The sequence below is a fragment of the Hylobates moloch genome, unplaced genomic scaffold (genome assembly GCF_009828535.3).
Source record: "Hylobates moloch isolate HMO894 unplaced genomic scaffold, HMol_V3 SCAFFOLD_4, whole genome shotgun sequence".
NCBI lineage: Eukaryota > Metazoa > Chordata > Mammalia > Primates > Hylobatidae > Hylobates > Hylobates moloch.
The window spans coordinates 60,133,464-60,157,647 of record NW_026652279.1 but is presented as its reverse complement, the minus strand read 5'-3'; the positions used below and the strand labels follow the sequence as shown (position 1 = coordinate 60,157,647).

Genomic DNA, 24,184 nt, shown 5'->3' with positions numbered 1-24,184 from the left:
TATAAGCTTTCTATTAACTTTCTGCGTTGTACAGCCTGGCATTGGGTTTGGTGACTGATGGCCCGCTGGGCTTCTCTTTCCAGGATGGCTTTGCGGTTCTTGGAGGAAACATTGTGAGTGACATCAGCACAGTAAGATTTGTTGCACATCAGCAGCACTTCCAGCTCCCTGACCTTGTAGATCAGGAACTTCCGGAAGCCACTGGGCAGCATGTGCTTTGTTTTTTTGTTGCTCTCATAACAAGTGTTGGGCATCAAAGTCTGGCCCTTGAACCTTCTATGAACCCTGTTGTTAGTACCTCCGGGTTTCTGCCAGTTATGATTAATTTTGACGTATCAGTCTGACTGCTGCTGGATGAACTTCTTGGTCCTCTTTCTGACGATCTTGGGCTTCATGAGGGGTCTGAGGGCAGCCACGATGCCAAGGAGATGGCTGCCACCTCTGTAGGCAACACAGAGGAAGAGGGTGCTATTTTTAGTTTTTTGTTGTTGTTGTTTGTTTGTTTTAGACGGAGTCTCGCTCTGTCACCCAAGCTGGAGTGCAGTGGCGCCATCTCGGCTCACTACAAGCTCCGCCTCCCGGGTTCACGCCATTCTCCTGCCTCAGCCTCCCGAGTAGCCAGGACTACAGGCGCCCGCCACCACGCCCGGCTAATTTTTTGTATTTTTAGTAGAGACGGGGTTTCACTGTGTTAGCCAGGATGGTCTCGATCTCCTGACCTCGTGATCCGCCCGCCTCGGCCTCCCAAAGTGCTGGGATTACAGGCGTGAGCCACCGTGCCCAGCTATTTTTAGTTTTTAATTTTTTGTTTTTGTTTGTTTGTTTGTTTTGGTTTTAGGCAGAGTCTCTGTCGCCCATGCTGGAATGCAGTGGTGCGATCTCCGCTCACTGCAGCCTCCGCCTCCCGAGTTCAAGCGATTCTCCTGCCTCAGCTAGGATTACAGGCGCATACCACCACACTTGGCTAATTTTCTGTATTTTTAGTAGAGACGGGGTTTCACTATGCTGGCCAGGCTGGTCTTGAATTCCCGACCTCAAGTGATCCACCTGCCTCCGCCTCCCAAAGTGCTGGGATCACAGGCGTGAGCCACCCGCCCCCAGGCAATTTTTTGGTTTTTTGAAGAACCGCTGTACTGTTCTCCATAGTGACTGTACTAATTTGCATTCCCACCAACAGTGTATGAGGGTTCCCCTTTCTTCACTTGCTCTGGAGCATGTTATTGCCTGTCTTTGATGCAAGGCATTTTTACTGGGGAGAGATACTATCTAATTGTGATTTTGATTTGCATTTCTCTGATTATTAGTGATGTTGGGGATTTTTTCATATATCTTTTGGCCATTTGTATGCTTTCTTTTGAGAAATATCTGTTCAGATCTTTTGCCTATTTTTAAATCAAATTATTTGGTTTTTGTTTTTCTTGTTTTTTGTTGTTTGTTTTTTGCTTTTGAGTTGTTTGAGCTCTTTATATATTCTCGTTATTCATCCTTTGTCAGGTGGATAGTTTGCAAATATTTTCTCCCATTTTCTGGGTTGTCTCATCACGTTATTGACTGTTTCCTTTGCCATGTGAAGCTTTTTAGCTTGATATGATCCCTTTTGTCTATTTTTGCTTTTGTTGCCTGTGCTTTTGAGGTCTTACTCAAAAACTCTGCCCAGACCAATGTCCTGGAAACTTTCCCAATGTTTTCTTCTGCTAGTTTCATGTCTTAGATTTCCGTCGTTAACCCATTTTTATTTAATATTTGTGTATTGTGAGAGACAAGTCTAGTTTTGTTCTTTTTTTTTGAGACTGAGTCTTACTCTGTCACCCAGGCTGGAGTGCAGTGGCACGATCTCGGCTCACTGCAACATCCACCTCCCAGGTTCAAGCAATGCTCATGCCTCAGCCTCCCAAATAGATGGGATTACAGGCACCTGTCACCATGCCCAGCTAATTTTTGTATTTTTAGTAGAGACGGGGTTTCACCATGTTGGCCAAGCTGGTCTTCAACTCCTGACCTCAGGTGATCCACCTAACTTGGCCTCCCAAAGTACGGGGATTACAGGCGTGAGCCACCGCTCCCAGCCCTCAAATGCATTTTTGACATCTATTGAAATATATAGTTTTGTTCTTGATTGTGTTAATGTAATGTATCATGTTTATTGATTTGCATATGTCAAATCATCCTTGCCTCCCTGGGATGAATCACACTTGATCATAATGAATGGTTCTTTTTTAATGTGTGGCTGAATTTGGTTTGCTAATATTTTGTTGAGAATTTTTGCATCTACGTTTATTAGGGATATTAGCCTGTAGTGTTTCTGTTGCTGTTGTGTCCCTGTCTTGTTTTGATATCAGGGTAATGCTGCCCTCTTAGAATGAGTCGCTCCTCAATTTTTTTGAAGGGTTTGAATAGGATTGGTATTAATTCTTCTTTTAATGTTTAGTAGAATTCAGCAGTAAGCCTGGGAAACATACTGAGTCCCCATCTCTACAAAAAATACAAACATTAGCGAGGCATGGTGATGCTTACCTGTAGTCCTAGCTACTCAGGAGGGTGAAGTGGAGAGAGGATCACTTGAGCCCAGGAGGTGGATGCTGTAGTGAGCCAAAGTTTCACCACTGCCCTTCAGCCTGGATGACACAGCAAGATACTGTCTCAAAAAAAAAAAAAAAAAGAGTTCAGCAGTGAAGCCATCAGGTCCTGGGCTTTTCTTTGATGTAAAACATTTCATTGCGGGTTTCAATCTCATTACTTGTTATTGGTTTGTTGAGGTTTTCTATTTTTCTATTTCTTCATGGTTGAATCTTGGTAAATTGTATATGTCTAGGAATTTATTTGTTTTGTCTAGGCTTTTGAATTTGTTGTCAGGTAGTTATTCATCATAGTCTCTAATGATTCTTTGTATTTCTGAGGTGTCAGTTGTTATGTCTCCTTTTTCATTTCTAATTTTATTTGGGTCTTCTCTCTTGTTTTCTTGGTTATTCTAGTAAGGGTTTGTCAATTTCATCTTTTCAAAAAACCAACTTTTCATTTTGCTTATATATATACACACATATACATATATATACATATATACACATGTGTATATATACACACAAATATGTATACATGTATATATGTATACATATATATGTATATATACATATATACACATATACACATATATGTATATATATGTGTATATATGTACATATATACGTGTGTATATATATATATTTTTTTTTTGCGATGGAGTTTTGCTCTTGTTGCCCAGACTGAAGTACAATGGCACGATCTCAGCTCACTGCAACCTCTGCCTCCTGGGTTCAAGCGATTCTCTTGCCTCAGCTTCCCTAGTAGCTGGGATTACAGGCGCCTGCCACCACACCCAGCTAATTTTTTGTATTTTTAGTAGAGATTGGGTTTCATTATGTTGGCCAGGCTGGTCTCGAACTCCTGACCTCAGGCAATCCACCCTCCTCAGCCTCCCAAAGTGCTAGGATTACAGGCATGAGCCACCACTCCCAGCTTCTTTTTAATTTTTTTTTAGTCTCAATTTCATTTATTTCTGCTCTGATCTTTATCATTTATTTCCACCTGCTAATTTGGGGCTTGGTTTGTTCTTGCTTTTCTGCTTCCTTGAAGTACATTGTTAGGTTGTTTAGTCAAAATCTTCTACTATTTTTTTTTTGAAACAGAATTTCACTCTTGTCACCCAAGCTGGAGTGCAATGGTGTGATCGTGGCTCTGGTCAACCTCCACCTCCCGGATTCAAGTGATTCTCCTGCCTCAGCCTCCCAAGTAGCTGAGATTGCAGGTGCACACCACCATGCCTGGCTAATTTTTGTATTTTTAGTAGAGATGGGGTTTCACCATGTTGGCCAGGTTGGTCTCGAACTTGTGACTTCAGGTGATCTGCCCCCCTTGGCCTCCCACAGTAGGGGATTACAGGTGTGAGCCACTGTGCCTGGTCAGAAATGGAGTTTCACCATGTTGCCCAGGCTGGTCTTGAACTCAAGTGATCCTTCCACCTCAGCTTGCCAAAGTGCTGGGATTATAGGCGTGAGCCACCTCACCTGGTTAGTGCAAGGAAGTCTTAACAGCACATGGGGCAACTCTTTACTTTTTTGATATAGATGTTTATTGCTATGAACTTCTCTCTTAGAATTGCTTTTGCAGGCCAGGTGTGGTGACTCACACCTGTAATCCCAGCACTTTGGGAGGCCAAGGCGGGTGGATTGCCTGAGGTCAGGAGTTCGAGACCAGCCTGGCCAACACGGCGAAACCCCGTCTCTACTAAAAATACAAAAATTAGCCGGACGTGGTGGCAGGCGCTTGTAATCGCAGCTACTCAAGAGGCTGAGGCAAGAGAACCACTTGAACCTGGGAGACAGAGGTTGCAGTGAGCCAAGATCACACCACTGCACTCCAACCTGGGTGACAAGAGCGAAACTCCATCTCAAAAAAAAGAGAACTGCTTTTGCCATATTACATTGCCTTTGATGTGTTGTATTTTCATTTTCATTTGTTTTGAGAAAATTTTTAATTCTCTCTCAATTCCTTCAGTGACCCATGGCTTGTTCAGGAGCATGTTGTTTAATTTCCATGTGTTTGTGTATACTCTGGGGTTCTTCTTGTTATTGATTTCTAGTTTTATTCCATTATTATCAGAAAAGATAGTTGGTATGTTTTTTATTTAATTTGTTCAGACTTTTTTTTTTTTTTTGAGACGAAGTTTTGCTCTTGTAGCCCAGGCTGGAGTGCAATGGCATGATCTCGGCTCACTGCAACCTCCATCTCCTGGGTTCAGGCGATTCTCCTGCCTCAGCCTCCCAAGTAGCTGGGATTATAGGCACACACCACGATGCCCAGCTAATTTTTGAATTTTTAGTAGAGATGGGGTTTTGCCATGTTGGCCAGCCTGGTCTCAAACTCCTAACCTCAGATGATCTGCCCGCCTTGGCTTCCCAAAGTGTTGGGATTACAGGCGTGAGTCGCGCACCTGGCCATTTGTTCAGACTTGTTTGGTTGCCTAAGATATGGTCTATTCTGGAGAATGTTTCATATGCTGATGAAACAATGTATTCTGTTGCAGTTGTGTAAAATGTTCTATAAATATCAGGCCTATTAGATCTAGTGTGTAGTTAACCTCTGCTGTTTCTTTGTTGATTTTCTCTGTGAATGAACTCTCCATCATCAAGAGTGGGGTGTTAAAGTCTGATACTATTATTGTATTGCAGTCCAACTCTTTATTTAGATCTATTAATGTTTGTTTTATGTACTTGGGAGCTCCTATTTTGGATACATAGATATTTATCATTGTTATATCCTCTTGCTGAGTTGACCGCCTTTATCATGATATAGTGATATTCTTTATCTTTACGGTCTTCAATTTGGAGTCTATTTTATCTGATATAAGTATAGCTACTTGCTCTTTTTTGGTTTCCAGTTGCATGGAATATCTTCTTCCGCCCCTTCACTCTCAGGCTAGTTGTGTCTTTACAGGTGAAGTGGATTTCTTGAAGGCAGATACTGTCTGGTGTTGTTTATCCATTCATCCACTGTATTAGTCCATTCTTGTACTGCTATAAAGAAATACCTGATACTGGGGAATTTACAAAGAAAAGAAGTTTAATTGGGTCACGGTTCCACAGGCTATAGAGGAAGCATGGCTGGGGAGGCCTCAGGAAACTTACAATTATGGCCGAGGACAAAGGGGAAGCAGGCACGTCTTACATGGGCAGAGTAGGAGGAAGAGAGAGAAGAGAATGTTGCTACAACAACCAGATTTCGTGAGAACTCACTATCATGAGAAAAGCAGTGGGGAAATCTGCCCCATGATCTAAGCACCTCCCACCTGGCCCCTCCTCCAACATTGGGGATTACAATTTGACATGAGATTTGGACAGGGACCCAAGTCCAAATCATATCAACCACTCTATGCCTTTTTTTTTTTTTTGAGACAGTCTCATGCTGTCACCCAGGCTGGAGTGCATTGGCACAATCTTGGCTCACTGCAACATCCTCCTCCCGGGTTCAAGCAATTCTCATGCCCCTGAGTAGTGGGGATCACAGGCATTTGCCACCACACCCGGCTAATTTTTGTAGTTTTAGTAGAGACAGGGTTTCACCATGTTGGCCAGGCTGGTCTCAAGCTCCTGACCTCAAGTGATCCACCAGCCTCAGCCTCCTAAAGTGCTGGGATTACAGGCATGAGCCACCACACCCAGCCTCTATGCCTTTTAATTGAAGAACATTTACACTTGTTATTCCTGATAGGTAAGAACTTACTAGCCACTTTGTTTTTGCTTTTCTGGTTGTTTTGAAACTCCTCTTTTCTGTTCTTATTGCCTTCCTTTGTGGTTGAGTTATTATCTCTGACAGTATGTTTTAATTTACTGCATTTTTTATTTTTGAGACAATGTCTCGTTTTGTTGCCCAGGCTGGAGTGCAGTGGCGCGATCTTGGCTCACTGCAACCTCTGCCTCCCAGGTTCAAGCCATTCTCCTGCCTCAGCCTCCCAAGTAACTGGTGTCACAGGTGCGTGCCACCACACCCAGTTAATTTTGTCTTTGTTTTTTTTATTTGAGACAGAGTCTTGCTCTGTCGCCAGGTGAAGTGCAGTGGCATGATCTCGGCTCACTGCAACCTCCACCTCCTGAGTTCAAGCGATTCTCCTGCTTCAGCCTCACAAGTAGCTGGGACTATAGGCACGCACCACCATGCCCAGCTAATTTTTGTATTTTTAGTAGAGATGGGATTTCACTGTGTTGGCCAGGATGATCTCGATCTCTTGACCTCATGATCCAACCACCTTGGCCTCCCAAAGTGCTGGGATTAAAGGCGTAAGCCACCACGCCTGGCCCAATTTTTGTATTTTTAGTAGAGATGGGGTTTCATCATGTTAGCCAGGCTGGTCTTGAACTCCTGACCTCAGGTGATCCACCCACCTCAGCCTCCCAAAGTGCTTGGATTACAAGCGTGAGCCATAATGCCTGACCTACTACATTTATTTAGCGAATTTATTATTATTTTTTGCACTATGGTTACCATGAGGCTTATAAAAACGTCTTACGGTGGGGCACAGTGGCTCACGACTGTAATCCCAGCACTTTGGGAGGCTGAGACAGGTGGATCATCTGAGGTCAGGAGTTCAAGACCAACCTGGCCAACATGGCAAAACCCTGTCTCTACTAAAAATACAAAAACTGGCCAGGCATGGTGGTAGGTGCAGTAATCCCAGCTACTTGGAAGGCTGAGGCAGGAGAATTGTTTGAACCCGGGAGGTGGAGAGGTTGCAGTGACTTGTCATGCTGTTGCAGTCTGTCATGGCTTCCCTTGGCTAGGAGAGAGAAATCCCCCAACCCCTTGCACTTCCCAAGTGAGGCAATGCCCCACCCTGCTTTGGCTCACCCTCCATGGGCTGCACCCACAGTCCAGCCAGTCCCAATGAGATGAACCAGGTATCTCAGTTGGAAATGCAGAAATCACCCATCTTCTGTGTCAATCTCCCTGGGAGCTGCAGACCAGAGCTGTTCCTATTCGGCCATCTTGGTCTCTTGTGGCACTCTACTCTTAGTGCATATATGTTTTTAATTGTTATGTCTTCCTGAGGAATTTAACATTTTATCATTATAAAATGTTTTTATCTCTAGTAACATTTTTTGTTTTAAAGACTATACTGTTTGACAGTTAGTATAGCCACTCCAGATTTCTTGTGGTTACTTTTTGCATGATATATCTTTTTCCATCCTTTTAATCTATTTTTATCTTTGAATCTAAATTGTGTCTCCTGTAGACAGCATATACTTGGGTCACTTGTTTTGTTTTTATCCAGCCTGACAATCCCTGCCTTTTGATTGGATTGTTTAATCCATTCACTTTATTTATTTATTTGAGATGGAATTTCACTCTTGTTGCCCAGGCTGGAATGTAATGGTGCAATCTCGGCTCACTGCAACCTCCATCTCCTGGGTTCAAGTGATTCTCCTGCCTCAGCCTCCTGAGTAGCTGGGATTACAGACACCTGCCACCACACCTAGCTAATTTTTTGTATTTTTAGTAGAGACGGGGTTTCACCATGTTGGCCAGGCTGGTCTTGATCACCTCAGGTGATCCACCTGCCTTGGCCTCCCAAAGTGCTGGGATTACAGGCATGAGCCACCATGCCCAGCCAATCTATTCACATTTAATGTTTTATTTATATAGTTGTATTTTTGTCTATTTTATTTTTTGTTATCTGTATGTCTCATGTCTTTTTTTGTTTCTCTGTTACTGCTTTTTATTGAGTGGATATTTTCTAATGTAGCACTTAAATTTAATCATTTTTGACTTCTTTTTTGAGTATTTTTTTGTGTGTGATTGCACTAGGGTCTACCATAAATTTTTTTTAACCCCAACATAACATGAACATGCAACCTTCTGATCAAAATCAGTGTCAGATTTATACTTGCTTAATTTTTTATATATAGAAAGGTTATTTTTCTTATAGCTCTATTCCCTTTTCCTCACTTTTGTATTATTATTATTTGAGACAGAGTTTTGCTCTGTCACCCAGACTGGAGTGCAGTGGTACGATCTTCATTCTCTACAACCTTTGCCTGCTGGGTTCAAGCAATTCTCCTGCCTTAGCCTCTGGAGTAGCTAAGATTACAGGCACCTACCACCACACCCAGCTAATTTTTGTATTTTTAGTATAGATGGGGTTTCACCATATTGGCCAGGCTGGTCTCAAACTCCTGACCTCAGGTGATCCACCCACCTCAGCCTCTGAAAGTGCTGGGATTATAGGCATGAGTCACTGCGCCCAGCCTGTAGTATTATTATTAAATGTATTATATCTATTAATGATACAACCCCAACAATATAGTATTATAATTATTACTTTACCGTTACCATTTCCTTAGCCCAATATAGGTTTGCTGTCACTCATCTCTTTGTGCAGTTATTATATTACACGTATTACATTATATGTATTATTGGCTCACCTGCACATTATATACACATTATTTTATACAATGCATGTTAAATTCGTTAAGAGAAGAAAGGAGAATGATTATACATTTAACCTGTCTGTTATAATTTCATTACTACTTTTACCTGTGCTTTTTTTTTTAATGTGGATTTGAATAATCATCTGTGGTGATTGCTTTCAGCCTGAAGAATTTCCTTTGGTATTTCATTAACACAGATCTGCTAACAACTTTTCACAGCATTTGTCTATCTGGTAGTCTTTATGTTATCTTATTTTTGAAAAATACCTTGCTGGATATAGGACTTCTCATAGACACTGTTTTGTTTTTTCCTTTGAGCATTTTGAATATGTAATCCTACTACTTTCTGCCCTTCATTGTTTCTGCCGAGAAGCCATCTGTTAATCTTATTGGGATTTCCCTGTAAGTGATGACTTGTCTTTCTCTTGCTTCTTTTAGAATTTGATTCTCTTTTTTTTTTGAGATGGAGTCTCGCTCTGTCACCCAGCCTGGAGTGCAGTGGCGCGATCTTGGCTCACTGCAAGCTCCACCTCCCGGGTTCATACCATTCCCTCGCCTCAGCCTCCCGAGTAACTGGGACTACAAGCACGTGCCGCCACATCCAGCTAATTTTTTGTATTTTTAATAGAGACGGGGTTTCACCATGTTAGCCAGGATGGTCTCAATCTCCTGACCTCATGATCCACCCACCTTGGCCTCCCAAAGTTCTGGGATTACAGGCGTGAGCCACGGTGCCTGGACTAGAATTTGATTCTTATCTTTGCATTTCAGCATTTTTACCATGATGTCTTCTGGCATTTCTTTGTGTTTATCCTTTTTGGAGTTTGTTGAGCTTTTTGGATGTATAAGTTATTATTTTAAAATAAATTTTGCAAGTTTTCCGTTATTATTTTTACAAATATATTTTTCTGCCTTTTTCTCTCCCCTCCCTCTGGTATTCCTGTTATGCACATACAGTGATGTGCTGCATAATGACATGTTGGCCAACAATGGACCACATAAATGATGGTGGTCTCATAAGATTATAATGGAGTTGAAAAATGTCTAGCACCCAGTGATATCGCAATCATTGTAATGTCATAGCACAATGAATTATTCACGTTTGTGCTGATGCTAGTGTATGCTGCACTGCCACACCTGTAAAAGTATAGCAATACAGGCTAGCTGCGGTGGCTCACGCCTGTAATCCCAGCACTTTGGGAGGCCGAGGCAGGTGGCTCACAAAGTCAGACCGGCCAAGATGGTGAAACCCCATCTCTACTAAAAATACAAAAAAAAAATTAGCCGGGTGCTGTGGCAGGCACCTGTAATCACAGCTACTTGAGAGGCTAAGGCAGGAGAATCGCTTGAACCTGGGAGGCGGAGATTGCAGTGAGCTGAGATCGTGCCATTGCACTCTAGCCTGGGCAACAGAGCAAGACTCTGTCTCAAAAATAATAATAATAATACAAAAAAAATCAGCTGGGCATGGTGGTGGGTGCCTGTAATCCCAGCTACTCGGGAGGCAGAGACAGGAGAATCACTTGAACCCGGGAAGCAGGGGTTGCAGTGAGCTGAAATCACACCACTGCACCCCAGCCTGGGCGACAGAGCGAGACTCTGTCTCAAAAAAAACACAAATGGCTGGGTGCAGTGGCTTACACCTGTAATCCCAACACTTTGGGAGGCCAAGGCAGGTGGATCATGAGGTCAGGAGATGGAGACCATCCTGGCTAACACGGTGAAACCCTGTCTCTACTAAAAATACAAAAAATTAGCCAGGTGTGGTGGCGGGCGCCTGTAATCTCAGCTACTTGGGAGGCTGAGGCAGGAGAATGGCCAGAACCCAGGAGGTGGAGCTTGCAGTGAGCCAAGATTGCACCACTGCACTCCAGCCTGGGCGACGGAGCGAGACTCTGTCTCAAAAATAAAAATAAAAATTACAGCAATACAATTATGTATAATTCATAATACTTGATAACAAATGACTATATTACTAGCTTATTTATTTACTATACTATTCTTTTTATTGTTGTTTTAGAGTATACTCCCACTCATTAAAAAAATTAATTGTAATACCAGCCTCAGGTAGGTCCTTCAGGAAGTATTTCAGAAGGCATTTTTTTTTTTAACATAGGAGATGACAGCTCCATGCCTGTCATTGTCCCTGAAAACCTTTCAATGAGAAAATATGTGGAGATGGAAGAGAGTGATGTTGATGATCTTGATCCCGCATTGGCCTAGGCTAATCTGTGTGTTTATGTCTTTGTTTTTTTTTTTGGGTTTTTTTTTTGAGACAGAGTCTCAAACCATTGCCCAGGCCGGAGTGCAGTGGCACGATCTCAGCTCACTGCAACGTCTGCCTCCCGGGTTCAAGTGATTCTCCCACCTCAGCCTCCTGAATACCTGGGATTACAGGTGCCAGTCACCACACTTGGCTAATTTTTTGTGTTTTTTTAGTAGAGACAGGGTTTCACTATGTTTGTTGGCCAGGCTGGTCTCGAACTCCTCACCTTGTGATCCACCCACTCAGCCTCCCAAAGTGCTGGGATTATAGGCATGAGCCACTGTGCCTTGCCATGTCTTAGTTTTTGTTTGTTTGTTTAAGATGGAGTCTCGCTCAGCTGCCCAGGCTGGAGTACAGTGGTGCTATCTTGGCTCACTGCAACCTCTGCCCCCCAGGTTCAAGCGGTTCTCCTGCCTCAGCCTCCTAAGTATCTGGGACTACAGGTGCACGCCACCACACCCAGCTAATTTTTGTATTTTTAATAGAGATGGGGTTTCACTATGTTGGCCAGGATTGTCTGTATCTGTTGACCTCGTGATCCGCCCACCTCGGCCTCCCAAAGTGCTGGGATTACAGGCTTGAGCCACTGCACCTGGCCCGTGTCTTAATTTTTAACCAAAAAAAGTTTAAAAAGTAAAATGCAAAGAAAAGTATAAAATTTCAAAAATAGGAAAAAGCTTATAGAATAAGGCTATAAAGAAGGAAAATATTTTTATACAGTTGTATAAGGTGTTTGTTTGTTTGTTTGTTTGTTTTAGACAGGGTCTTGCTCTGTCACCCAGGCTGGAGTGCAGTGGCACTATCTTGGCTCACTGCAACCTCCGCCTCCCGGGTTCAAGCGATTCTCCTGCCTCAGCTTCCCAAGTAGCTGGAACTACAGGCATGTGCCACCATGCCTGGCTGATTTTTTTTTTTTTTTTGGTAGAGACGGGGTTTCACCGTGTTAGCCAGGATGGTCTCCATCTCCTGACCTCGTGATCCTCCCGCCTCCTCGGACTCCCAAAGTGCTGGGATTACAGGTGTGAGCCACCGTGCCTGGCTATGTGTTTATGTTTTAAGCTAAGTGTTATTACAAAGAATTTAAAAGTTTAAAAAATTAGTTTATAAAGTGAAGAAAACTGTAGTAAGCTAAGTTTATTATTGAAGAAAAGCAATTTTTAATAAATTAGTGAAGGCCTGGTGTGGTGGCTCACACCTCTAATATTAGCACTTTGGGAAGCTGAGGCAGGAGGATTGCTTGAGGCCAGTAGTTCAAGATCAGCCTGGGTGATATAGTGAGACACCATCTCTATTTATTAAAAAAAATAAAATAAATAAATTTAGTGTAGCCTAAATTTTATATATTTATATAAGACTTGCTTCTTTGCATGTCTTTAATTTTTATTGGAAACTGGACATTTTCGATAATATAATATTTATTGTAGCAACTCTGAGTACTGGTCCCCTATCTTTCTCCCTCCAAGGTCTGGTTATCTTTATCTGCTTGTTCATGTGTCTAGTGACTGGCTGTGTTATTTTAGTGAAGTCTGTTTCCCCTTCCACGGTCTAAGGTGCAGCACTGAGTATGCTCACAGTCAACTTGAGATGATAGTGATTTCCGGAAACCTTCTTCCCTTTTCGCTGATCACCCCCAGCTGTTAAACTCTTCTCATTGATGGCTAGTTGCTCAGTTGTTTTGAAATTGCTCTACAAACTAATTCATGGAGAGTTTCTGAGGTCAATGTTTGATATTTATGCTGACTCTGGGAGGGCTTCTCCCAGGTTTTTGTTTTGTTTTGTTTTGTTTTTGTTTTTTTGAGATCGAGTTTCGCTCTGGTCGCCCAGGCTCGAGTGCAATGGCGCGATCTCAGCTCACTGCAACCTCTGCCTCACGGGTTCAACCGATTCTTCTGCCTCAGCCTCCCAAGTAGCTGGGACTACAGGCATGCTCCACCACGCCCGGCTAATTTTGTATTTTTAGTAGAGACGGAGTTTCTCCATGTTGGTCAGGCTGGTCTCAAACTACCGACCTCAGGTGATCCGCCCACCTCAGCCTCCCAAAGTGTTGGGATTACAGGCGTGAGCCACCGTGCCCGGCCTGTTTTATTTTGTTTTTCAGATGGAGTCTCATTCTGTGGCTCAGGCTGGAGTGCAGTGGTACAATCTCGGCTCACTGCAACCTCTGCCTCCTGGGTTCAAGTGATTCTACTGCCTCAGCCTCCCGAGTATCTAGGATTACAGGCACAGGCCACCATGCCCAGCTAATTTTTGTATTTTTAGTAGAGATGGGGTTTCACCATGTTGGCCAGGCTGGCCTCGAACTCCTGACCTCAGGTGATCCACCGGCCTCGGCCACCTGCAGAGATTACAGGTATGAGCCACTGTGCCTGGCCGCTTCTCCCAGTATTATTCCCTAGTTCTCTCCTACAAACAATCAGGTCTACAGTTTATCCTGTAACTTGAATTTCCTCCCAAGTGCCTTTCACCTGAATCTCCGTCATGCTTGGGTGTGTCCTTAGATTTATATACATTTTTTCTTTTTTTTTTTTTCCTTGTTTGCATTTTTTTAGTCTTTACATCTAAATATGTCCAAACTGTTAAAAAAAAATTAAAGTTAGTCCTTTGGGAGGAGATTAGAATCTCTCTGTTTTACAGCCTGCTCCTCTCTTCAGGCAAAATATCTAAGCCAGGATTCTGGAGGTGGAGGTGGGGACAATAGCGAGTTTCTGAGTGACAGCCTTGCTTTGCAAGCTAAGCACGAGATGCAGGAGCCTGAGGTCCTCTTTGCTTTCCGCTCCTGGTGTGGAACCACCACTTCACAAGCTTAAAGAGGTCTCAGTCCTCTCATCACATTTTGTCCAAGGTGGAACTTCCATTCTACAAGTGGGGATAGGGTGCGGGGGTGGGGGAAACCCTTAACCATACATACCCAGGACTTAGCCTCAGCAACAGGTAGCTGGGGGCAGGATAAGAAATCCTGACATCCTTGCCTGGTGCAGTGGCTCACATCTGTAATACCAACACTTTTTTTTTTTTGAGACAGTCTCACTCTGTCGCCCAGGCTGGAGTGCAATGGTGCAGTCTCAGCTCACTGCAACCTCCACCTCCTCAGTTCAAGCAATTCTCCTGCCTCAGCCTCCCAAGTAGCTGGGATTACAGGTGCCCACCACCATGCCCGGCTAATTTTTGTATTTTTAGTAGAGACAGGGTTTCGCCATGTTGGCCAGCCTGGTCTCGAGCTCGTGGCCTCAAGTTGTATGTAGCAGGATGAGCCGCGGACAAAACCTCTCAGACACCGAGTTGTAGAAGGAAGGGCTTTATTCAGCTGGGAGCATCGGCGAGCTACTGTCTTAAAATCCGAGCTCCCCGAGTGAGCAATTCCTGTCCTTTTTAAGGGCTCACAACTTTAAGGATTTCTCATGAAAGGATCATGATTGATTTGAGCAAGCAGGGGATACGTGACAGGAGCTGCATGCACCGGTGGTCGGAGTGGAACAGAACAGAGCAAGGAGTTTCACAATGTTCTTTTATACAATGTCTGGAATCTATGGATAACATCGGTTTCTAAGTCATGAGTTGATTTTTAACTACTAGGTTTAGGCCTGGCAGGCCCAGGCCTGGTTTTGGGCCTGGCGCCGGGCTGCTTGTCTTTGATTTCACTTCCTTGTTTTTTTTTTTTTTCTTAAAACAGGTAGTGAGTATAAAACAATACAAAACAATATGAGAGGGTCTCTCTCTTCCCTCAAAGTGATCTACCCGATCCATCTGCCTCGGCCTCCCAAAGTGCTGGGATTACAGGCATGAGCCACTGCACCCGGCTCCAACACTTTGTTTTGTTGGTGGTGGTGGTGGGGTTTTTTTTGTTTTTTGTGTGTGTGTGCTTTTTTTTTTTTGGAGACAAGAGTCTCACTCTGTCGCCCAGACTGCAGTGTAGTGGCGTAATCTCTTCCTCACTGCAACCTCCGCCTCCTGGTTTCAAGAGATTCTTGTGCCTCAGCCTCCTGAGTAACTGGGATCATAGGCGTTCACCACCACGCCTGGCTAATTTTTGTATTTTTAGTAGAGATGGGGTTTTGCCGTTTTGGCCAAGCTGGTCTCGAACTCCTGACCTCAAGTGATCCACCTGCCTCAGCCTTCCAAAGTGCTGGGATCTCAGGCGTAAGCCACTGCGCACAGCCCCGCATACTTATTGAACGTCATCGTAGATGTTATCAGTGACTTTTGAGATGATTTTTTTCTACTTCAATGTAAGATACAACAGTAGATTCTAATGTATTCCTCAAATAGAGTTCTTTTTTGGTTTGTTGTTTGTTTTAAGAGATGGAGTCTTGCTCTGTTGCCCAGGCTGAAATGCAGTGGTGTAATCATGGCTCACTGCAACCTGAAACTCCCAGGCTCAAGTGATCCTCCCTCCTCAGCCTCCCAAGTCTCTGGGATTACAGGCACCACGCCACCACGCCCGGCTAATTTTTGTATTTTTAGTGGAGATGGGGTTTCGCCATGTTGGCCAGACTGGCCTCAGGCCATCCGCCCTCCTCGACCTCCTAAAGTGCTGGGATTACAGGTGTGAGTGACCTTGCCCGGCCTGTAACTCTATGTAACACTGTGTTGCCCAGGAGTTCAGGACCAGCTGGGCAACACAGTGAGACCCTGTCACAATAAAATAGTAAATAAAATAAAATAAATAAACTAAACTAAAATAAAATACTGACATCCCTATTCTCCTGGGAAGACAGCCCTCCACCTGGGAGCTGGTGGGAGAGGGAGCCCTGTGTTTTAGGATATAGCAGGCTGGAGTGGAGTCTTCACCTCACTGAGTTGAGATAGGAGAGGGAGGGAGTGATCTTGATAAAATACCACAGACACTTGCCTTTCTTAATGAGTTTTCATAGGTTGTCTTGAATAGATGTTTCTTCTTTTGCTGTTTGCCCTTAGGCTCATGATCACAGGCTTTAAATGGTTGGGGTTTGTTTTTGTTTTTTATAATTTTTGCCAGGTACCTTGAGGAACAAGTCAGTGGAGCTCCTCATCCTTCATACCAGAAGTCTATGTTATTCCAACGTATTTAAAAAATAGTTTTAGGCTGGGCATGGTGGCTCACGTCTGTAATCCCAGCACTTTGGAAGGCCGAGGCGGGAGGATCACCTGAGGTCGGGAGTTCGAGACCAGCCTGACCAACATGGAGAAACCCCGTCTCTACTAATAATACAAAATTAGCTGGGCATGGTGGAGCATGCCTGTAATCCCAGCTACTCAGGAGGCTGAGGCAGGAGAATCGCTTGAACCCGGGAGGTGGAGGTTATGGTGAGCTGAGATTGCGCCACTGCACTCCAGCCTGGGCAACGAGTGAAACTCTGTCTCAAAAAAATAAATAAAAATAAAAAATAGTTTTATATTTAAAAATAGAACTACTATATGATCCAGCAATCCCACTTCTGGATATACATCCAAAGGAAATAAAACCAGTATCTCAAAGAGATACCTGCATTTTCATGTTTATTGCAGCATTTTCAAGATACGGACTATCTTGAATATAACAAAGATATATATGCTACATAAAGCATATAACGAAGATATGTTTGACAGATGAATGGAGAAAGAAATGTGGTATATACAGTGGAATATCATGCATGAATCTGAAGGATATTACACTAAGTGAAATAAGCCTGACATAGAAAGACAAATACTATATGCGTATATGTGGAATCTACAAAAGTCAATCTCAGAAGCAGAGAGTAGGCCGGGCGCGGTAGCTCACGCTTGTAATCCCAGCACTTTGGGAAGCCTAGGTGGGCAAATCATGAGGTCAGGAGTTCGAGACCAGCCTGGCCAACACAGTGAAACCTCGTCTCTACTAAAAACACAAAAATTAGCTGGGCATGGTGGTGGGCGCCTATAATCCCAGCTACTCAGGAGGCTGAGGAAGGAGAATCACTTGGACCCAGGAGGCAGAGGTTGCAGTGAGCCGAGATTGTGCCACTGTACTCCAGCCTGGGCGACAGAGCTAGACTCCGTCTCAAAAAAATAAAAAAAACAGAAGAAGCAGAGAGTAGAATGGCAGTTGGTGGTCAGGGGCTGAAGCATGGGGAAAATGGGGAGATGTTGGTCAAAGAGTACAAACTTTCAGTTGTAAGATGAATATGTTCAGGGAGCTAGTGTACAGGACAGTGACTATAGTTAATAATACTGTATTTTTTGTGCTCACTTTGGCAACACATATACTAAAATTGGAAGTATACAGAGATTGACATGCCACAGAGCAAGGATGACACGCAAATTCATGAAACAGTCCATGCTTTCCTTTCTGAGAAAAAAAAACACTGTACTTTTAATTAGAAATTTGCTAAAATAATAGATCTTAATTGTCACCACTAACCCTCTACCACCCTACTAAATAACTGTGTGAGGCGATAGATGTGTAATTTTTTTTTTTTTTTTGAGATGGAGTCTCACTCTGTCACCCAGGCTGGAGTGCAATGGTGCAACCCCAGCTCCCTGCAACCTCCGCCTCCCGGATTCGCGACTCTCCTGCCTCACCCTCCCAAGTAGCTGGGACCACAGGCATGTGCCACCACGCCTGCCTAATTTTTGTATTTTTAGTAGAGATGGGGTTTTACCATGTTTGTCAGACTGGTCTCAAACTCCTGACCTCATGATCTGCTCACCTCGGCCTCCCAAAGTGTTGGGATTACAGGCGTGAGCCACTGCGCTCGGCCTTTTTTTTTTTTTTTTTTTTTGACAAGGTCTTGCTCTGTCACCTAGGCTGGAGTGCAGTGGCAAAATCATAGTTCACCATAACCACAGACTCCCAGGCTCAAACAATCCTTCCACCTCAGCCTCCCAAGTAGCTAGGACTACAGGTGCCCCACCACACCCGGCTAAAGATGGGGTCTTGCTATGTTGCCCACACTGGTCTTGAACTCCTGGCCTCAAGTGATCCTCCCACCTCAGCCAAAGTGCTGGGATTTCAGACATGAGCCGCCATGCTCAGCTGTGTTTTTTATAAATAAGTACATCTTTTACATAACCTCAATACAGTCAGGAAATTTACATTACTACTTGAATATATACAACTTTTATTTGTCAAGTTCAAGCTTCACCAATTGCTTTGAAGCAAAAGGATCTAGTTCAGGATCATGCTTAGTTGTCACATGTTGTCAGGCACCTTTAGTCTGGTATAGTTCTTCAGTTTTTCTTTAGTGACCTTGACACTTTTGAATATTACAGGCCAGTTGCTTTGAAGAAGATCCCTCAACTTGGGATTGTTTAATGCTTCCTTATGATTAAATTTAAGTTATGTATCTTTCACAGAAATATCACAAGTAATGTGTTCTTCTAATCATATTCTGTGCCAAGCGGTGTACAATTTTGATTTATCCTATTACTGATGCTTATTATGATTAGTTGATTAAGGTGATGTCTGTCAGGCTTCTCCACCATGAAGTTCTCTTTTCCTATTTGTAATTAAGAATTATTTTATAGGAAAATTATGTAAATACTCCATTCTTTATCGAATTTTCAGTGTATTTAGATAAGTGGATGTGCAGAAAAAAGACAACATAGGTCTGAGATTTCTATCCTTACAAAGACTCCTGTGCAAAGTTGGCCCTCGGTTGACGTCTGGGAAGATGACTAGTAAACAGTTCCCTACACTGATATAAAACCTTTCCTAAACAATAAGTGAGGCTCACTGTGCCTAAATTTCTTGTATAAATAATGTGGTTTATGGCTGGGTGCAGTGGCTTATGCCTGTAATCCCAGCACTTTGGGAGGCCGAAGCAGGCAGATCACTTTAGGTAAGGAGTTCAAGACCAGCCTGGCCAAAATGGTGAAACCCTGTCTCTACTAAAAAAAAATACAAAAATTAGCCGGGCACAGTGGCTATTCCTGTAGCCCTAGCTATTCAGGAGGCTGAGGCAGGAGAGTCACTTGAACCTGGGAGGTGGAGGTTGCAGTGAGCCAGGACAATGCCACTGCACTCCAGGCTGGGCAATAGCATGAGCCTCCATCTCAGAACAAACAAACAAACAATGTGGTTTATGCTAAACCCCTGCTTTCCTTCTGGGAGTCTGGATATTTGGAATGTGCTAGGCAGAGGATGCCTACATGACCTGTGCCAGTAAAAGCCTTGGGTGTTGGTTCTCTAATGGGCCTCCCTGGTAAGTAACACTTTGCATGTCTCATCACAATTCATTGCCAGAGGAATTAAGAATAATTCCACTGTGGGACAGTTCTTGGAAACTTGTGCTTGTTTCCTCCAGACTTTGTTCCATTCACCTTCTCCCTTCACTGATTTTGTTGTGTATCCTTTCTGTAATAAATCACAGACATAGGCCAGGCACAGTGGCTCACGCCTGTAATCCCAGCACTTTGGGAGGCCGAGGCAGGTGGATCACCTAAGGTCAGGATTTTGAGACCAGCCTGGCCAACATGGTGAAACCCTGTCTCTACTAAAAAAAATACAAAAATTATCCAGCTGTGATGGCAGGCGCCTGTAATCCCAGCTCTCAGGAGGCTGAGGCAGGAGAATCGCTTGAACCTGGGAGGCAGGGGTTGCAGTGAGCCGAGATGGTGCCATTGCACTCCAGCCCGGGCAACAAGAAGGAAACTCCATCTCAAAATAAAATAAAATAAAAATCACAGACATGAGTATGATTTTTTTTTTTTGCCAAGTTACTTATCATATGAGAAGCGTATGACTATTTACTGAGTCCTGTGAGTATTTCTAGTGAATCCCCAAACAGAGACCCCTGTCTTAGTCTGTTTGGGTGGCTACTGTTACCTGGTGTCATGCCTACTTGAAATAGCTAAATTTCTACCCCACCCTAACTCAGCTTACCTTTAAGAAACAGGACGTCTGTGTTAAAAAGTTCACTTTGTTACCAGACCAGCTGAGACTGGTTAGAACCAAGATAGCTGACCAAACGACCTCAAAAAGACCTCAGGCTGGTCAGGAGTTCGAGACCAAACTGGCCATCATGGTGAAACCCTGTGTCTACTAAAAATACAAAAAATTAGCTGGGTGTGGTGGCAGGCACCTGTAATCCCAGACTCGGAGAATCTCTTGAACCTGGGAGGTGGAGGTTGCAGTAAGCAGAGAATGTGCCATTGCACCCCAGCCAGGGCAACAAGAGCGAAACTCCATCCAAAAAAAGAAAACAAAACATCTCAGGCTTTATTAAATCTCATTTCCATGCTAAATGACACTGACCCATGACAATGACACTGGCATGAGAATGACCAGAAGCCATAAAAGGACAAAAAGGAAGGCAGGGCTTCAGTTCTGAGAAGTTCACTGCTCATTTCCAGAAAATCTATGAATATTCCTATGCTGGAGTGTGGTAGTTCAATCACAGCTCACTGCAGCCTTGAACCCCTGTGCTCAAGTGATCCTCCTGCCTCAACCTCCCATGTAGCTGGGATTACAGGCATGTGCCACCATGCCCAGCTAATTTTTAAATTTTTGTAGATGCAGGGCCTCACTATGTTTCCCAGGCTGTTCTTGAACTTCTGGCCTCAACAGAACCTCCTACCTCCGCCTCCCAAAGTGCCAGGATTACATACATGAGCCACTGCATGCCAAGGCGAGAAACTCTATATTTTAACCCCCTCATCCTTCACTAGTCGAGAAGTTGATTTGTGAGCCAAACTCCCTCAATTGTGTGGCCATTGAATAAAGCCTGCACTGCTTGACACTCACTTTTGGTTTTGCATATTGGCCTTGTAGCACTGAACAGGGAAAGACCATTTTAGGGGGAGAATCGGCTTTGTGGGTAACACTATAACAAAATATCATAAACCGTGGCTTATAAACAACACATTTATTTCTGACAAATTCCAGAGGTTAAGAAGTCTGGCCCGGCACGGTGGCTCATGGCTGTAATACCAGCACTTTGGCAGGCCGAGGCGGGTGGATCATGAAGTCAAGAGATTGAGACCATCCTGGCCAACAAGGTGAAACACTGTCTCTACTAAAAATACAAAAATTAGCTGGGCATGGTGGCTTACGACTGTAGTCCCAGCTACTCGGGAGGCTGAAGCAGGAGAATTGCGTGAACCCGGGAGGCAGAGGTTGCAGTGAGCCAAGATCGCACCACTGCACACCAGCCTGATGACAGAGGGGGACTCTGTCTCAAAAACAAAAACAAACAAAAAAAAAGAAGTCCAAGATTAAGATGCCAACAGGTTCATCATCCAGTGAAGGCCTACCTCCTGGTTCCTAGATGGGGTCTTCTTGCTGTGTCCTCACGTAGTAGAAGGGGCAAATGAAGTATAAGGGCACTAATCCCATTCATGAGGGCTCCACCCTCATGACATAATCACTTCCCAAAGGCCCACCTTCCTAATTCAATCACCTCGGGGGTTAGGATTTCAACATACACATTTCAGAGGGACACAAACATTCAGCCATAGCTATGGATGCTAGGTTGCAATCATTGCTGAAGGAGGTCATTGCTCCCAGGCCATCTGAGTAAACTGGGACTGTATGTACATATATGTATATACACATCTAAATATGTCTATGTATCTATATATTGACAACTACTAGTTTATATCAATGCTTCCCATTCCAGTTCATCATTCTCCTTTCTATAACTCCCTACTCTGACAGCAAGAAAGCTGACTTTTCATATCCTATTTTTTGTAACCTAACCACAACCTTATCAGATTTTATTATAAGAATAACATAAATCAAATGTGAGGACTTAGTTAATAGTACTATAATACATACAGTACACTAGCTCAAACTTCTTTCCTCCTATTTTATTTTATTTATTTATTTTTTTGAGACAGAGTCTTGCTCTGTCACCCAGGCTGGAGTGCAGTGGCGCCATACTGGCTCACTGCAACCTCTGCATCCTGGGTTCAAGCAATTCTCCTGCCTCAGCCTCCCAAGTAGCTGGGATTACAGGCACCCACCACCACATCTGGCTAATTTTTACATTTTTTTAGTAGAGATGGCGTTTCACCATCTTGGCCAGGCTTGTCTTGAACTCCTGACCTTGTGATCCACCCGCCTCAGCCTCCCAAAGTGCTGGGATTACAGGTGTGAGCCACTGCGCCCGACCTCTTTTCTCCTCTTTTAAAAAGCTGATAGAAGTCAGGTGCAGTGACTCACGCCTGTAATCCCAGCACTTTGGGAGGCTGAGGCGGGCAGTCACGAGGTCAGGAGATCGAGACCAACCTGGCCAACATGGTGAAACCCCATCTCTACTAAAAATACAAAAAATTAGCTGGGCATGGTGACTCGTGCCTGTAATCCCAGCTACTCAGGAGGCTGAGGCAGGAGAATCACTTGAACCAGGAAGTTGGAGGTTGCAGTGAGCCAAGGTCATGCCGCTGCACTCCAGCCTGGCAACAGAGCAAGACTCTGTCAAAAGAAAAAAAAAAAAAAGCTAATACATAGGTCAGAAAGAATTTTTTTTTCTTTAGATGAATCAAGTATCCTGGCAAAGCCATCAAGGAATTTTTCATCCCTGAAATTATGACTTTTATTTCTAGCATTTCCATTGAATACTTCTTTATAGTTTCCATTGTTCTGCAGAAAATGTCCATGTGCTCAAGTAGGCTGGAAACCTTTTACACTGGATCCTTTAACATATTAACCATAATTATTCTAAAGTCCTGGTCAGAGTTTTTCAGTAACTGGTTCATCTCTCTGTCTGGTTCTATTAACTTCTTTGTCTCAGAATCAAAATTATTATTTTCTTTTTATTTATTTATTTATTTAAATTAGAGATGGAGTCTTGCTATGTTGACCAGGCTGATCTTGAACTCCTGGCCTTGAGTTATCCACCCATCTCGGCCTCTCAAAGTGCAGGGATTACAGGCATTAGCCACCATGCCTGGCCATTATTATTTCTTTCTTTCCAACTTTTATTTTAGGCTCAGCGGGTACATGTCCAGGTTTGTTACATGGATAAATTGCAGTCATGGAGGTTCAGTGTACAGATCATTTCATCACTCAGGTAATGAGTATAGTACTCGATAGGTAGTTTTTCTGTGAGTTTTTTGTTTGTTTTTGTGTTTTTTGAGATGGAGTCGTTTTCTGTCATCCAGGCTGGAGTGCAATGGCACAGTCTTGGCTCACTGCAACCACCCCCTCCCGAGTTCAAGCGATTCTCCTGCCTCAGCTTCCCAAGTAGCTGGGATTACAGGTACCCACTACCACGCCCAGCTAATTTTTGTATTTTTAGTAGAGGTGAAGTTTCACCATGTTGGCCAGACTGGTCTCGAACTCCTGACCTCAGGTGATCCACCCACCTCAGCCTCCCAAAGTGCTGGGATTACAGGCATGAGCCACTACGCCAGGCCTGATAGGTAGTTTTTTAATTCTTATCCTCTTCCCAACCTCCACCCTCAAGTAGGCCTCGGAGTTACTGTCTCCTCCTTGGTATCCATGTGTACTCAATATTTAGGTCCCACTTATAAGTGAGAACATGCGATATTTGGTTTTCTGTTCCAGTGTTAATTCGCTGGGGATGATGGCCTCCAGTTCCATCTGTATTGCTGCAAAGGCCAAGATTTTGTTCTTTTTTATGGCTGCATAGTGTTCCATGGTGTATATGTATGACATTTTATTTTATTTTTACTCAGGGTCTCACTCTGTCACCCAGACTGGAGTGCATTGGTGAGATCACGGCTCACTGCAGCCTCAACCTCCCAGTTTCAAGTGATCCTCCCACCTCAGCCTCCCTAGTAACTAGGACCACAGGTATGCGCCATCATACCTACCTAATTTTAATTTTTTTTGTAAAGACAGGGTCCCACTATATTGCCCAGGCTGGTCTCAAACTCCTGGCCTCAAACGATCCTCCTGCTTTAGCCTCTCAAAGTGTTGGGATTATAGGCATGAGCCACCATGCCCAGATGACATTTTCTTTATCCAGTCCATCATTGATGGGCATCTAGGTTGATTTCATGTCTTTGCTATTGTGAATAGTGCTGCAATGAACATACATGTATATGCATTTCTATGGTT

At 43.7% G+C, this 24,184-nt stretch overlaps 1 non-coding gene and 1 pseudogene across 1 annotated transcript; one reads left to right on the top strand and one right to left on the bottom strand.

Annotated features, from left to right (window-relative positions):
* Positions 1-13: 13 nt before the first annotated feature.
* LOC116467428 (large ribosomal subunit protein eL32-like) overlaps positions 14-24,184 on the bottom strand; it is a 36,598-nt pseudogene continuing 12,427 nt past the window's right edge.
* On the top strand, positions 17,400-17,502 carry LOC116467661 (U6 spliceosomal RNA). The gene has a single exon (XR_004247875.1). It is a non-coding gene; the product is annotated as a U6 spliceosomal RNA (small nuclear RNA).